The sequence below is a fragment of the Triticum urartu genome, chromosome 5A (assembly GCF_056163025.1).
Source record: "Triticum urartu cultivar PI428250 chromosome 5A, HENAU_Tu73, whole genome shotgun sequence".
Classification (NCBI taxonomy): domain Eukaryota; kingdom Viridiplantae; phylum Streptophyta; class Magnoliopsida; order Poales; family Poaceae; genus Triticum; species Triticum urartu.
In genome coordinates, this window is record NC_141877.1 from 221,155,291 (window position 1) to 221,168,970 (window position 13,680).

Here is a 13,680-nt window from a genome sequence, read left to right on the forward strand (position 1 = left end):
GAATAATCTTATGATCCCTTTGAGCCTGGGTGACATTCCATAGGGTGATCACACGGGTCCTCCGGGATCCCCTTCGGCAAGCACTGGGTTCTCCAGGTGCCCGAGCAAACCACTGGGTGCTCCAGGGTGCCCCTACCATTCCACCCATATGTGTATTGAAGTAGCCACTTTAAGTTAACCATTAAATAATAACTCTCACATCTGTCATGAATTCTCTCAAACCAACCCACGTCTACAAGCATAGCATAGCAGTATAAGCATAACGTAGTAACTCCCAGGGGTTTGAATAAAGGACAATAGGTTCTACCTCATCAACTACTTCCCAATACCCACATGTTATCAATCCTACTCATGCAATGTTTGACGGTGAAACTGTGACGCCCCTGATTTGACCATACACTAATCATACACGCAAATGTGTACGATCAAGATCAAGGACTCACGGGAAGATATCACAACACAAATCTAGACACAAATTAAAATAATACAAGCTTTATATTACAAGCCAGGGGCCTCGAGGGCTCGAATACATAAGCTTGAAAAACACAAGAGTCAACGGAAGCAATAATATCTGAGTACAGACATAAGTCAAACAAGTTTGCCTTAAGAAGGCTAGCACAAATTGGGATACATATCGAAAGAGGCGCAGGCCTCCTGCCTGGGATCCTCCTAAACTACTCCTGGTCGTCGACGGAGGCCTGCACGTAGTAGTAGGCACCTCCAGTGTAGGAGTCGTCGTCGACGGTGGCGTCTAGCTCCTAGACTCCATCGTTTGGTCACAACAATCGGGTATAGAAAGGGGGGAAATATGGAGCAAAGCAACCGTGAGTACTCACCCAAAGTACTCGCAAGCAAGGAGCTACACTACATATGTATGCATTGGTATCAAATGGAAACGGGGTATCATATGTGGACTGAACTGCAGAATGCCAGAATAAGAGGGGGATAGCTAGTCCTATCGAAGACTACGCTTCTGGCAACCTCCATCTTGCAGCATGTAGAAGAGAGTAGATGGTAAGTTTACCAAGTATCATCGCATAGCATAATCCTACCCGGCGATCCTCCCCTCGTCGTCGTGTGAGAGAGCGATCACCGGTTGTATCTGGCACTTGGAAGGGTGTGTTTTATTAAGTATCCGGTTCTAGTTGTCATAATGTCAAGGTACAACTCCGGGTCGTCCTTTTACCGAGGGACACGGCTATTCGAATGGATAAACTTCCCTGCAGGGGTGCACCACATTTCCCAACACGCTGGATCCCCTTTGTCCGGACACACTTTTCTGGGTCATGCCCGGCCTCGGAAGATCAACACGTCGCAGCCTACCTAGGCACAACAGAGAGGTCAGCACGCCGGTCTAAATCCTATGCGCAGGGGTCTGGGCCCATCGCCCATTGCACACCTGCACGTTGCGTACGCGGCCGGCGAGAAGACCTAGCCTCCCTTATACAAGAGCAGGCGTTTCAGTCCAACCCAGCGCGCGCCGCTCAGTCGCTGACGTCACGAAGGCTTCGGCTGATACCATGACATCGAGTGCCCATAACTGTTCCCGCGTAGTTGGTTAATGCGTATAGGCCAGTGGCCCGACTCAGATCAAATACCAAGATCTCGTTAAGCGTGTTATTTTAAAATAATCGCGAATGCCGACTAGGGCCAGGCCCGCCTTTCTCCTAGGTGGTATCAACCTGCCCTATCGCTCCGCCACAAAGATCCACCTAGAGGGCCGTCGGGACAAAGGTCCTTCCAGCCCCAATCCGTGAATCACTCGCGGGTACTCTACGAGCCGACCCGTCTTTAGTCATGACATGTATCATGTATAAGATATATAATATATATATCCGTGATCACATCCCTAGTGATCACGGCCCGATAGTATAGCATGGCAGACGGACAAGAATGTAGGGTCACTGATGATAAACTAGCATCCTATACTAAGGCATTTAGGATTACAGGTAAGGTATCAACAACTGTAGCTACAATGACAGGCTATGCATCAGAATAGGATTAACGAAAAGCAGTAACATGCTACACTACTCTAATGCAAGCAGTAGAGAGAAAAATAGGCGATATCTGGTGATCAAGGGGGGCTTGCCTGGTTGCTCTGGCAAGAAGGAGGGGTCATCTTCGATGTAGTCGATCACACGGACATCGGCATCGGTCTCGGAGTCTACCGGAAATAAGTAACGGAGAGGGAACACAATAATTAACAGAGCAATCAAATGTAACACAAAGCAAGATGCGACAATACGTTGTGCTAGAGGTGACCTAACGTAGGGACAGGTGATACCGGTGAAGGGGGGGGAAACATCCGGGAAAGTATCCCCGGTGTTTCACGTTTTCGAACAAATGAATCGGAGGAGGAAAGTTGCGTGTTTGCTATGCTAGAGATGTGTGGCGGACGAACGGGTTGCGTATCCGGATTCGTCTCATCGTTCTGAACAACTTTCATGTAGAAAACATTTTCATCGGAGTTATGGTTTAATTTATAATAATTTTCAAAGTTTTAATCATTTTCTGAATTTTTTTGAAATTGTTTTAAAACGGGTTGACCAAGTCAAGTTGACTGGTCAAAAAGGAAGAAGGTGGCCCACATGTCATAGGCTGTACCTGAACAATTAAATAAAACTAACCTAATTGAATAAGACCCACATGTCATCTACACATAGACTAATCTAGACACTAATGTAATCCCTAAAACTAATCTAGCATTAACCTAATTAGACCGGCCACGCTAGGCAATACGCAGCCAGCGATGCATGGCTGGGCATACAAGAATGGGAGTGCACAGCGGCTCAGCAAGCAGCATTAGCAATCAGCGACAGTAGTAGGAGGCAGGAGCATTGTTTAGAGCAGTTCAGCAGCGCGGCAGCAACACGTAGAGCAGCGCAGTAGTAGGGCAGGGGGACACGGCCTGGGCAGACGTCCGCGCGCGAGGAGCAAGCGGGCGTGGCCATGGGTAGGCGCAGGCGGCAGGAGCAGCATGTACGCGACATCAGCAGCAGTAAAAGGAGCAGCGGAGCAATGGTAGGGCCACGGGCGGCTGCGGCGGCGCGCCTGGGCGCGGCCAGGGAGCGGCGCGCACGGCAGGGCGCGAGCAGGCGCGGCTTGGCTGCGTGGTGAGGCACGGTCTGGGCGGCAGGAGCTCGCGATGAGTGCGGCCATGGCTTCAGTGCAAACCAAGGCGAACTCAAGGTGATGGCTATGGCGGCGGCTCGAGGGGGGAAAGCAGGGGAATCGGACGAGGGCCTCACCACGATGCTCGTGGACGAGCTTAGGAAGTCGAGGGTGGCCGGGACGCGACGAATCCGACGGCGAGATGCAGCGGCCGTGGGCGAAGACGACGTCGATGGCGAGTGTACGCGGCCTCCTAGCTCGGGCTGATGCTCGTAGTTTAAGCAGGGGAAGGTGGCTCAGCTCCTGGACGCCTTGGCTCGATGAGGGGAGGTCGACGACCACGGGATCGACGAGGTGGCGGCGGTTGTGTCTCGGGCGCGAGAGAATCTGAGAGGGGAAGGGGCGAGCGAGAGGAAAGGGGCACTAGGGTTGGCAGAGTGGTCAAGAGGGGGTCCAGGCGATGCTCTTATCCGACCGGGGGGGACAGGGATGGCCGCACGAGACCGGGCGCCATGGGATGGCCGCCACGGCTCCCCCCTGTTACTGTACCGGAGGTAGGAGGCAAGTGGGGGTGTGGGATGGGCCTTTTCTGTAGCTAAATGGGCCAAAGTGCCCAGTAGCACCTCTCTCCCTTTTTTGTTTTCTATTTTTTATAACTCTATTTTGCATATTAATTTGTTAGCAGAAGAGTTCTGTAAAAAGTGTAGATGGCCACATAATTAGTATTGCAATATTTTGAGACCACATACAATGTTTCACATCATTTGGAAAATTATAAATAATTGCTTATTTTGAAAAGGCCAATTTAAATGCTTTTGGACCACTTATTAATTTCCTAGGAATTTATTTGTGAGTCAAACCAAGTTGGTTTCAACATGACATTGATCAGGAAAATCGTATACAACTATTCGAACATTTTAGTTCTATAGCTTGAGGAGAAATATTTTTGACTTGTCTTTTAAATTTGAATTTGAGGTCGGTTTGGGACAAAGTGATGATTAGCAAATTTCAATTATGATGATGTGGCACCATTAATACGAGTTTACTATAGCATGACATCCGGGGTGTTACAAATCTCCTCCACTACAAGAAATCTCGTCCCGAGATTTAAGATGTAGACTTAAGGGGAAGAATCGGTTACGAAATTCTAACGAGTCTTCTTGGTCTTAGTTGCTCTTCCCGAAGTAGTCGATCCTTATAGTTGATGTCTTTAATTCTCTACTTCAGGGCATTGTGACAAAGTTATCATTCTTTTCTTCGAGAACTCCATCGTACTTATGAAAGAATAAAGGGTAGGTATTCCGGGAGAACAAACCTATGCAAGGTTGACTATCTGATAGATAACATCGGGGAAGGTGGCGGAAAGTAACTCTCGAACTGAAACTTAAGAAACTATCGAGAGCAAAGTAAGAAGGTACCATGAGAAGTTTCAAGAGGGTAGGCAATCGTTTGATGCGTGAAACAAAGTGTGAAAGGGGTCCAGAGCAACGAGAATAAGTATTGTGTCTGATACTAGAATAGATCATCCCTTGGAAGGTGACCCGTGAATTACATACAGAGTCAAATCCCAGGAATAACTTTGGCAACAGGGGTGTACCGGAGAGTCAGGTTTCGATCTTGTGGAACTGTGGGTTGTGGGCCCACCATGTGGGTTTAAAGTAGAAAGAGTGATGATATCTTGCACGGTTATGATAGCAAGGCATGTCAGAGGATAACCTGTAAGTTATATCGGTAACAACATCGGTACCAAGGGAGAGGGATGAAGAGAACCATTTTCCTGCTCGTTGAAACAAGGCGGACCAATAGGCAAAGTTCTCATCCATCGCTGGTTACCGAAATGTCATCAACAATAGTAACACGGTCTTACTGACAAGGTTGTACACAAGGGTGTTTACATAAGCAACGAATCATTACTGCTTAGATCATATAGATCACAATAATGGTTAAACCAAACAATGGAAAGGAAAATATGATTATCAGATTAAACAAAACAATGGAAAGGAAAGTGTGTTTAAACACATATTTCAGGGGTATATCTTTCCCAAGGACAAGCAGAGCATGGTAACCATGACATGATATAATGTAGAAAACCCTTTAGGAAAGGGGACAGAAATTTCATGACATTACCCATACAACGGCGTTTGGGTAATTGATAAAGAAAATGTAGCTTTATGCTTCAAATTCTTTTATTGAAAATCGGAGTAGCGGTGGCATGCTTCGAGATAGCATTGGCATGGTTTTCAAGCAAAGGTCAGACTCTGGATACACGAAGGATCCATCAGGAAAAACTTGTAGAATAAGTTTTACAATTTCCCCATGGATGAATGGATAACCTTGCAGAAAAGGAAACTATAACACTAGGTGCTCCGGCCAGGTGTGCTAGGCATGACATCACCTTACTCGGTCATGTAAAGGTGTTATAACTCCTGGAAGTATGTTCCAACCATCATATCTGACCGAGATTCAGATCTGATTGGTGTCACGATACCTCAGACTCAAGATGCATGAGAAGAAAAAGTGCAACACAAATTGACGAGATGGCATTGTAAGATCCTCGGGAAATGAACTATGGAAGCGAGTTCCGAAACAAGAGTTCATCATTAAATCAAGGAGAGGGTGAGGAGGTGGCTGATGGACTCAGCGCCAATTCATTGAGATTTCCAAAAAGATGGATTTCCACATTTATATGAACAAGGACATAACATTTGCCAGATCAAATGATATAATGATGCATGCTCGAGGAAAACATACACAATTAACATTGGTTGAAGGGTGCACCCAAAATATGGGCTTTAGGTAGCAGAATCAATGTTAGAATGGTGATTCAATAATCAATGGCCTAAGGATGTCATGTTGACCATCAACTCCAAAGCAATAAGGTTGATAGAAGGGTAGAATCTGAACAACACCGTTCACCTGTTGGTATCCCGGTTAGAAACAACACAAGAAAGAATGGTGATGGTGAGAAGTATCACTATACCAAGAATTCTTAAGAGGTGGAGCAATTCTCACAACATCCTTGACATAAAAGGTGGTAATACTTCAAGGTAGAACGTAATACAAGCTCGATAGAAAGTTGCATTCACAACATGAACAAGTTTATGATGAAAGAAAGATAAGGATGTTGTCGATGGTAACTCAAATTACCAAGGGATGAGGATGGTACTTACCATCATGAATTTGGTTGATATCCTGGGAGGAGTCAAAATGTTGACGATGATCACGGCACATTTGTCGAGAGATTTCATGAAAATGTAATCGATCAGTGATGGCATCAAGTCAAAGGAATGATGAAGCGCAAGTTTTATTAGAACCACGGGTACGACACAAACTCGGAACCAAGCTTGTTTTTTAAGGCGAAATGATATGAGGAGGAAGATCGACGTAAGCTTAGCTCACCGTCGAAAAATTGTGCTCCGAGAAGAAGGACCAGGTAGCACAGTTAAAATTTAGCACAAAAATGATATAGCCGATTAGGTTAGGAATGACTTGAAGGATTAATAAACTCGTAAGCAATGAAAATTATTTAAGAGTTATTGAATCGGAGTGTAGAGTTGATTCACTTATCGGTGTTCTCGAGTGACTAATAACTCAGAACCTGTGGGAAATCTGAAATCAGTGAGAAGCAATACTAGATGAAGACTCATAAGCAGTTATGTAGTTTGGTGATATTCTCAAGATAACAAAGGTGAAACTCGGAGGTAGATCAGAATAGAAACTGATCGGTATCGTAGACTTGCAATAGCAGATACTTTAATCTTGTCAGAATAGAAGAGGCAATGGAATGGTTTCCTTTCGGATATATTGAATAAGGTTAGCATGGTCGGAACCATAACTACAAGGGATCCAATTTACGATATCGGAAGAATTATTCAAATGATTAAATATTCTTGCAAGAAGCTTTCATGATAAGTTCCACACCGTGTCCGTGGGCATGAACACAAAGGTTCAGGGTCGACTCCCACTTCTGCAATGCATAACCTTTCATTCACTTCTCGATTTCGAAAGAGTTGTGGTGTTGAAATTTTATTTGGCAGAGCAAACAAAATAGTATGACTCGTGAAAACTTTTGGGGTTCATACAGTTCTGGGAAGGCATAGGTTCAACCCATCGGGGCATCTTAGGAACTTATACCACAAGCTTCAATAGTAAATAACACAAGCTCGATAGTAGAGCATGGGTGACAAAACGAGAGGATACAATTTACCGAAGGCATTATATATCAGGGAAAGAACTTCTCGAGGTTTTTGTATACGAAGGACACTATCGGATGATATTTCAACAAAGGATCTGACGGTCCATAGCGAAGCTGTTGTGAGTATCGACACACAACCAGAGGAAGAAACAATGCGAAGGCATTGGAGTATAGAAGCAACTGGCTAATTCAAAGCTCACATGTAAAGGAATTATGATTTCCAAATCAAAGGATCAGAAGCAACCGCTCTGATTAAGGATGGATAAGTTGAGTAATCTTAGGGGTAAAATCGACAACAATTTGATTGGTCAAGATTCAGCTCATGTTTAAAATGACGTCTGAGCCGAAAGGATGAATTCTAGGATCTGAATGAGGATTGCGAGCATTCACAACATATTGAATCAATGGACTCAAAATGATAGTGACAAAGGTTGCCAATAAGAATACTATACTTCTGGTATTAACCATAATGCAAGCAAGCAAGAATGTCAAGAGCAATAAACTGCTAAGGATTTTCGGAAGATCAAATATTATTTCGAAGAACTTAGTGAAACACACAACAACTAGGGATGGGCGGATACTCGGTAAGTGCGTGGAATTATCCGTAGGGGTGTTCATGTGGATAATGAACTGCAAGGCAGTAGGCACAAAGTATCCTCGGGACAATAGAGATAATTTTTTAGGTATCTTGTAATAACAAGATCAATGGGATTGAAAATACAAGTGTATGTAGTTATCCATAATGATATAATAGTGGTAGGGAATTTGCAAAGGCGGTGGGCACAAGTGTCTCGAGACAACATCAGAGATTATCTTCGGAATCTTCTAGTGCAGTAGGTGATCATCGGTAATAAGGGGAACTCCAAGTGGATGTGCTCACGAGATCCTAATGTTAGAGTTATTAAAACCATTTAAACCCGAATAGAAGAGAGATCAGAGTCCCAGAGTATAGACGAGGAATAAAAAAACCTCCTACCACCCAATGGCGACATGGGCCCGTAAGCCACACAACCATGTTAGTAAAAGTTTTTCAGTTCCTAGACTCAACTTCGGCCAAGGAGTTTGGAATGAGGATTCCTAAAGGCAGTCGGCTCTGATACCAACTTGTGACGCCCCTGATTTGACCGTACACTAACCATACACGCAAATGTGTACGATCGAGATCAAAGACTCACGGGAAGATATCACAACACAACTCTAGACACAAATTAAAATAATACAAGCTTTATATTACAAGACAGGGGCCTCGAGGGCTCGAATACATAGGCTCGAAAAACACAAGAGTCAACGGAAGCAATAATATCTGAGTACAGACATAAGTTAAACAAGTTTGCCTTAAGAAGGCTAGCACAAACTAGCGAAAGAGGCGCAGGCCTCCTACCTGGGATCCTCCTAAACTACTCCTGGTCGTCGGCGGCGGCCTGCACATAGTAGTAGGCACCTCTAGTGTAGTAGGAGTCGTCGTCGACGGTGGAGTCTGGCTCCTGAACTCCATCGTTTGGTCGCAACAATCGGGTATAGAAAGGGGGGAAAGAGGGAGCAAAGCAACCGTGAGTACTCATCCAAAGTACTCGCAAGCAAGGAGCTACACTACATATGTATGCATTGGTATCAAATGGAAAAGGGGTATCATATGTGAACTGAACTGCAGAATGCCAGAATAAGAGGGGGATAGCTAGTCCTATCGAAGACTACGCTTCTGGCAACCTCCATCTTGCAGCATGTAGAAGAGAGTAGATGGTAAGTTCACCAAGTATCATCGCATAGCATAATACTACCCGGCGATCCTCCCCTCGTCGTCGTGTGAGAGAGCGATTATCGGTTGTATCTGGCACTTGGAAGGGTGTGTTTTATTAAGTATCCGGTTCTAGTTGTCATAAGGTCAAGGTACAACTCTGAGTCGTTCATTTACCGAGGGACACGGCTATTCGAATAGATAAACTTCCCTGCAGGGGTGCACCACATTTCCCAACACGCTCGATCCCCTTGTCCGAACACACTTTTCTGGGTCATGCCCAGCCTCGGAAGATCAACACGTCGCAGCCCTACCTAGGCACAACAGAGAGGTCAGCACGCCGGTCTAAATCCTATGGCGCAGGGGTCTGGGCCCATCGCCCATTGCACACCTGCACATTGCGTACGCGGCCGGCGAACAGACCTAGCCTCCCTTATACAAGAGCCGGCGTTCTAGTCCAACCCAGCGCGCGCCGCTCAGTCGCTGACGTCACGAAGGCTTCGGCTGATACCACGACGTCGAGTGCCCATAACTGTTTCCGCGTAGTTGGTTAGTGCGTATAGGCCAGTGGCCAGACTCAGATCAAATACCAAGATCTCGTTAAGCGTGTTATTTTGAAGTAATCGCGAATGCCGACTAGGGCCAGGCCCACCTTTCTCCTAGGTGGTATCAATCTGCCCTATCGCTCCGCCACAAAGATCCATCTAGAGGGCCGTCGGGACAAAGGTCCTTTCAGCCCCAATCCGTGAATCACTCGCGGGTACTGTACGAGCCGACCCTTCTTTAGTCATCACATGTATCATGTATAAGATATATAATATATACCCGTGATCACCTCCCTAGTGATCACAGCCCGATAGTATAGCATGGCAGACGGACAGGAATGTAGGGTCACTGATGATAAGCTAGCATCCTATACTAAGGCATTTAGGATTGCAGGTAAGGTATCAACAACTGTAGCTACAATGACAGGCTATGCATCAGAATAGGATTAACGGAAAGCAGTAACATGCTACACTACTCTAATGCAAGCAGTAGAGAGAAGAATAGGCGATATCTGATGATCAAGGGGGGCTTGCCTAGTTGCTCTGGCAAGAAGGAGGGGTCATCTTCGATGTAGTCGATCACACGGACATCGGCAGCGGTCTCGGAGTCTACCGAAAATAAGTAACGGAGGGGGAACACAATAATTAACAGAGCAATCAAATGTAACACAAAGCAAGATGCGGCAATACGTTGTGCTAGGGGTGACCTAACGTAGGGACAGGTGATACCGGTGAAGGGGGGGGGAAACATCCGGGAAAGTATCCCCGGTGTTTCACGTTTTCGAACAAATGAATCGGAGGAGGAAAGTTGCGTGTTTGCTATGCTAGAGATGTGTGGCGGTCGAACGGGTTGCGTATCCGGATTCGTCTCATCGTTCTGAACAACTTTCATGTAGAAAACATTTTCATCGGAGTTATGGTTTAATTTATAATAATTTTCAAAGTTTTAATCATTTTCTGAATTTTTTTGAAATTGTTTTAAAACGGGTTGACCAAGTCAAGTTGACTGGTCAAAAAGGAAGAAGGTGGCCCACATGTCATAGGCTGTACCTGAACAATTAAATAAAACTAACCTAATTGAATAAGACCCACATGTCATCTACACATAGACTAATCTAGACACTAATGTAATCCCTAAAACTAATCTAGCATTAACCTAATTAGACCGGCCACGCTAGGCAATACGCAGCCAGCGATGCATGGCTGGGCATACAAGAATGGGAGTGCACAGCGGCTCAGCAAGCAGCATTAGCAATCAGTGACAGTAGTAGGGCCGCGCTCATCGCGAGCTCCTGCCGCCTAGACCGTGCCTCACCACGCAGCCAAGCCGTGCCTGCTCGCGCCCTGCCAGGCGCGCCGCCGCAGCCGCCCGTGGCCCTACCATTGCTCCGCTGCTCCTTTTACTGCTGCTGACGTCGCGTAGATGCTGCTCCTGCCGCCTGCTCTTACCCATGGCCACGCCCGCTTGCTCCTCGCGCGCGGACGTCTGCCCAGGACGTGTCCCCTGCCCTGCTACTGCGCTGCTCTACGTGTTGCTGCCGCGCTGCTGAACTGCTCTAAACAATGCTCCTGCCTCCTGCTACTGTCGCTGATTGCTAATGCTGCTTGCTGAGCCGCTGTGCACTCCCATCCTTGTATGCCCAGCCATGCATCGCTGGCTGCGTATTGCCTAGCGTGGCCGGTCTAATTAGGTTAATGCTAGATTGGTTTTAGGGATTACATTAGTCTCTAGATTAGTCTATGTGTAGATGACATGTGGGTCTTATTCAATTAGGTTAGTTTTATTTAATTGTTTAGGTACAGCCTATGACATATGAGCCACCCCCTCCCTTTTTGACCAGTCAACTTGACTTGGTCAACCCGTTTCAAAACAATTTCAAAAAAAATTCAGAAAATGATTAAAACTTTGAAAATTCTTATAAATTAAACCGTAACTTCGATGAAAATGTTTTCTACATGAAAGTTGCTTAGAACGACGAGACGAATCCGGACACGCAACCCGTTCGTCCGCTACACATCTCTAGCATAGCGAACACGCAATTTTCCCCCTCCGATTCATCTGTCCAAAAACGTGAAACACCGGGGATACTTTTTCGGATGTTTCCCCCCTTCACCGGTATCACCTGTCCCTACGTTAGGTCACCCCTAGCACAGTATTGCCGCATTTTGCTTTGTGTTACATTTGATTGCTTTGTTAATTATTGTGTTCCCCTCCGTTACTTATTCCCGGTAGACTCCGAGACCGATGACGATGTCCGTGTGATCGACTACATCGAAGATGACCCCTCCTTGCCAGAGCAACCAAGCAAGCCCCCCTTAATCACCAGATATCGCCTATTCTTCTCTCTACTGCTTGCATTAGAGTAGTGTAGCATGTTACTGCTTTCCGTTAATCCTATTCTGATCCATGGCCTGTCATTGTAGCTACAGTTGTTGATACCTTACCTGCAATCCTAAATGCCTTAGTATAGGATGCTAGTTTATCATCAATGACCCTACATTCTTGTCTGTCTACCATGCTATACTATCGGGTCGTGATCACTAGGGAGGTGATCACGAGTATATATTATATATCTTATACATGATACATGTGATGACTAAAGACGGGTCGGCTCGTAGAGTACCGGCGAGTGATTCACGGATTGGGGCTGAAAGGACCTTTGTCCCGACGGCCCTCTAGGTGGATCTTTGTGGCGAAGCGACAGGGCAAGTTGAGACCACCTAGGAGAAAGGTGGGCCTGGCCCTGGTCGGCGTTCGCGATTACTTCAAAATAACACGCTTAACGAGATCTTGGTATTTGATCTGAGTCTGGCCATTGGCCTATATGCACTAACCAACTACGCGGGAACAATTATGGGCACTCGACGTCGTGGTATCAGTCGAAGCCTTCGTGACGTCAACGACTGAGCGACGCGCGCCGGGTTGGACTAGAACGCCTGCTCTTGTGTAAGGGAGGCTAGGTCTGCTCGCCGGCCGCGTACGCAACGTGCAGGTGTGCAATGGGCGATGGGCCCAGACCCCTGCGCCATAGGATTTAGACTGGCATGCTAACCTATCTGGTGTGCCTAGGTAGGGCTGCGACGTGTTGATCTTCCGAGGCCGGGCATGACCCAGAAAAGTGTGTCCGGACAAAGGGGATCGAGTTTGTTGGGAAATGTGGTGCACCCATGCAGGAAAGTTTATCTATTCGAATAGTCGTATCCCTCGGTAAAAGGACGACCCGGAGTTGTACCTTGACCTTATGACAACTAGAACCGGATACTTAATAAAACACACCCTTCCAAGTGCCAGATACAACCGGTGATCGCTCTCACAGGGCGACGAGGGGAGAATCACCGGGTAGGATTATGCTATGCGATGATACTTGGTGAACTTACCATCTACTCTCTTCTACATGCTGCAAGATGGAGGTTGCCAGAAGCGTAGTCTTCGATAGGAGTAGCTATCCCCCTCTTATTCTGGCATTCTGCAGTTCAGTCCACATATGATACCCCCTTTCCATTTGATATCAATGCATACATATGTAGTGTAGCTCCTTGCTTGCGAGTACTTTGGATGAGTACTCACGATTGCTTTGCTCCCTCTTTCCCCCCTTTCTATACCCGATTGTTGCGACCAGATGACGCAGTCCAGGAGCCAGACGCCACCGTTGACGACGACTCCTACTACACTGGAGGTGCCTACTACTACATGTAGGCCGCTGACGACGACCAAGAGTAGTTTAAGAGGATCCCAGGCAGGAGGCATGCGCCTCTTTCGATATGTATCCCAGTTTGTGCTAGCCTTCTTAAGGCAAACTTGTTTAACTTATGTCTGTACTCAGATATTATTGCTTTCGTTGACTCTTGTGTTTTTCGAGCTATGTATTCGAGCCCTCGAGGCCTCTGGCTTGTAATATAAAGCTTGTATTATTTTAATTTGTGTCTAGAGTTGTGTTGTGATATCTTCCTATGAGTCCTTGATCTTGATCGTACACATTTACGTGTATGATTAGTGTACGGTCAAATTGGGGGCGTCACAGAAACTAATGCAAAAACTGGGTATGAAAGGAATATGATCAAAGTGTGAACTTGCCTCGTACTGTTGATGAAGA

General features: G+C 46.2%; 1 long non-coding RNA gene across 1 annotated transcript; it reads right to left on the reverse strand.

Annotated features, from left to right (window-relative positions):
• Positions 1-450: 450 nt before the first annotated feature.
• LOC147970856 (uncharacterized) lies at positions 451-3,786 on the reverse strand. Its single transcript, XR_015604323.1, has 2 exons — positions 3,249-3,786; positions 451-2,164 (listed from the first exon to the last, which is right to left on the reverse strand). It is a non-coding gene; the product is annotated as an uncharacterized LOC147970856 (long non-coding RNA).
• Positions 3,787-13,680: the final 9,894 nt, after the last annotated feature.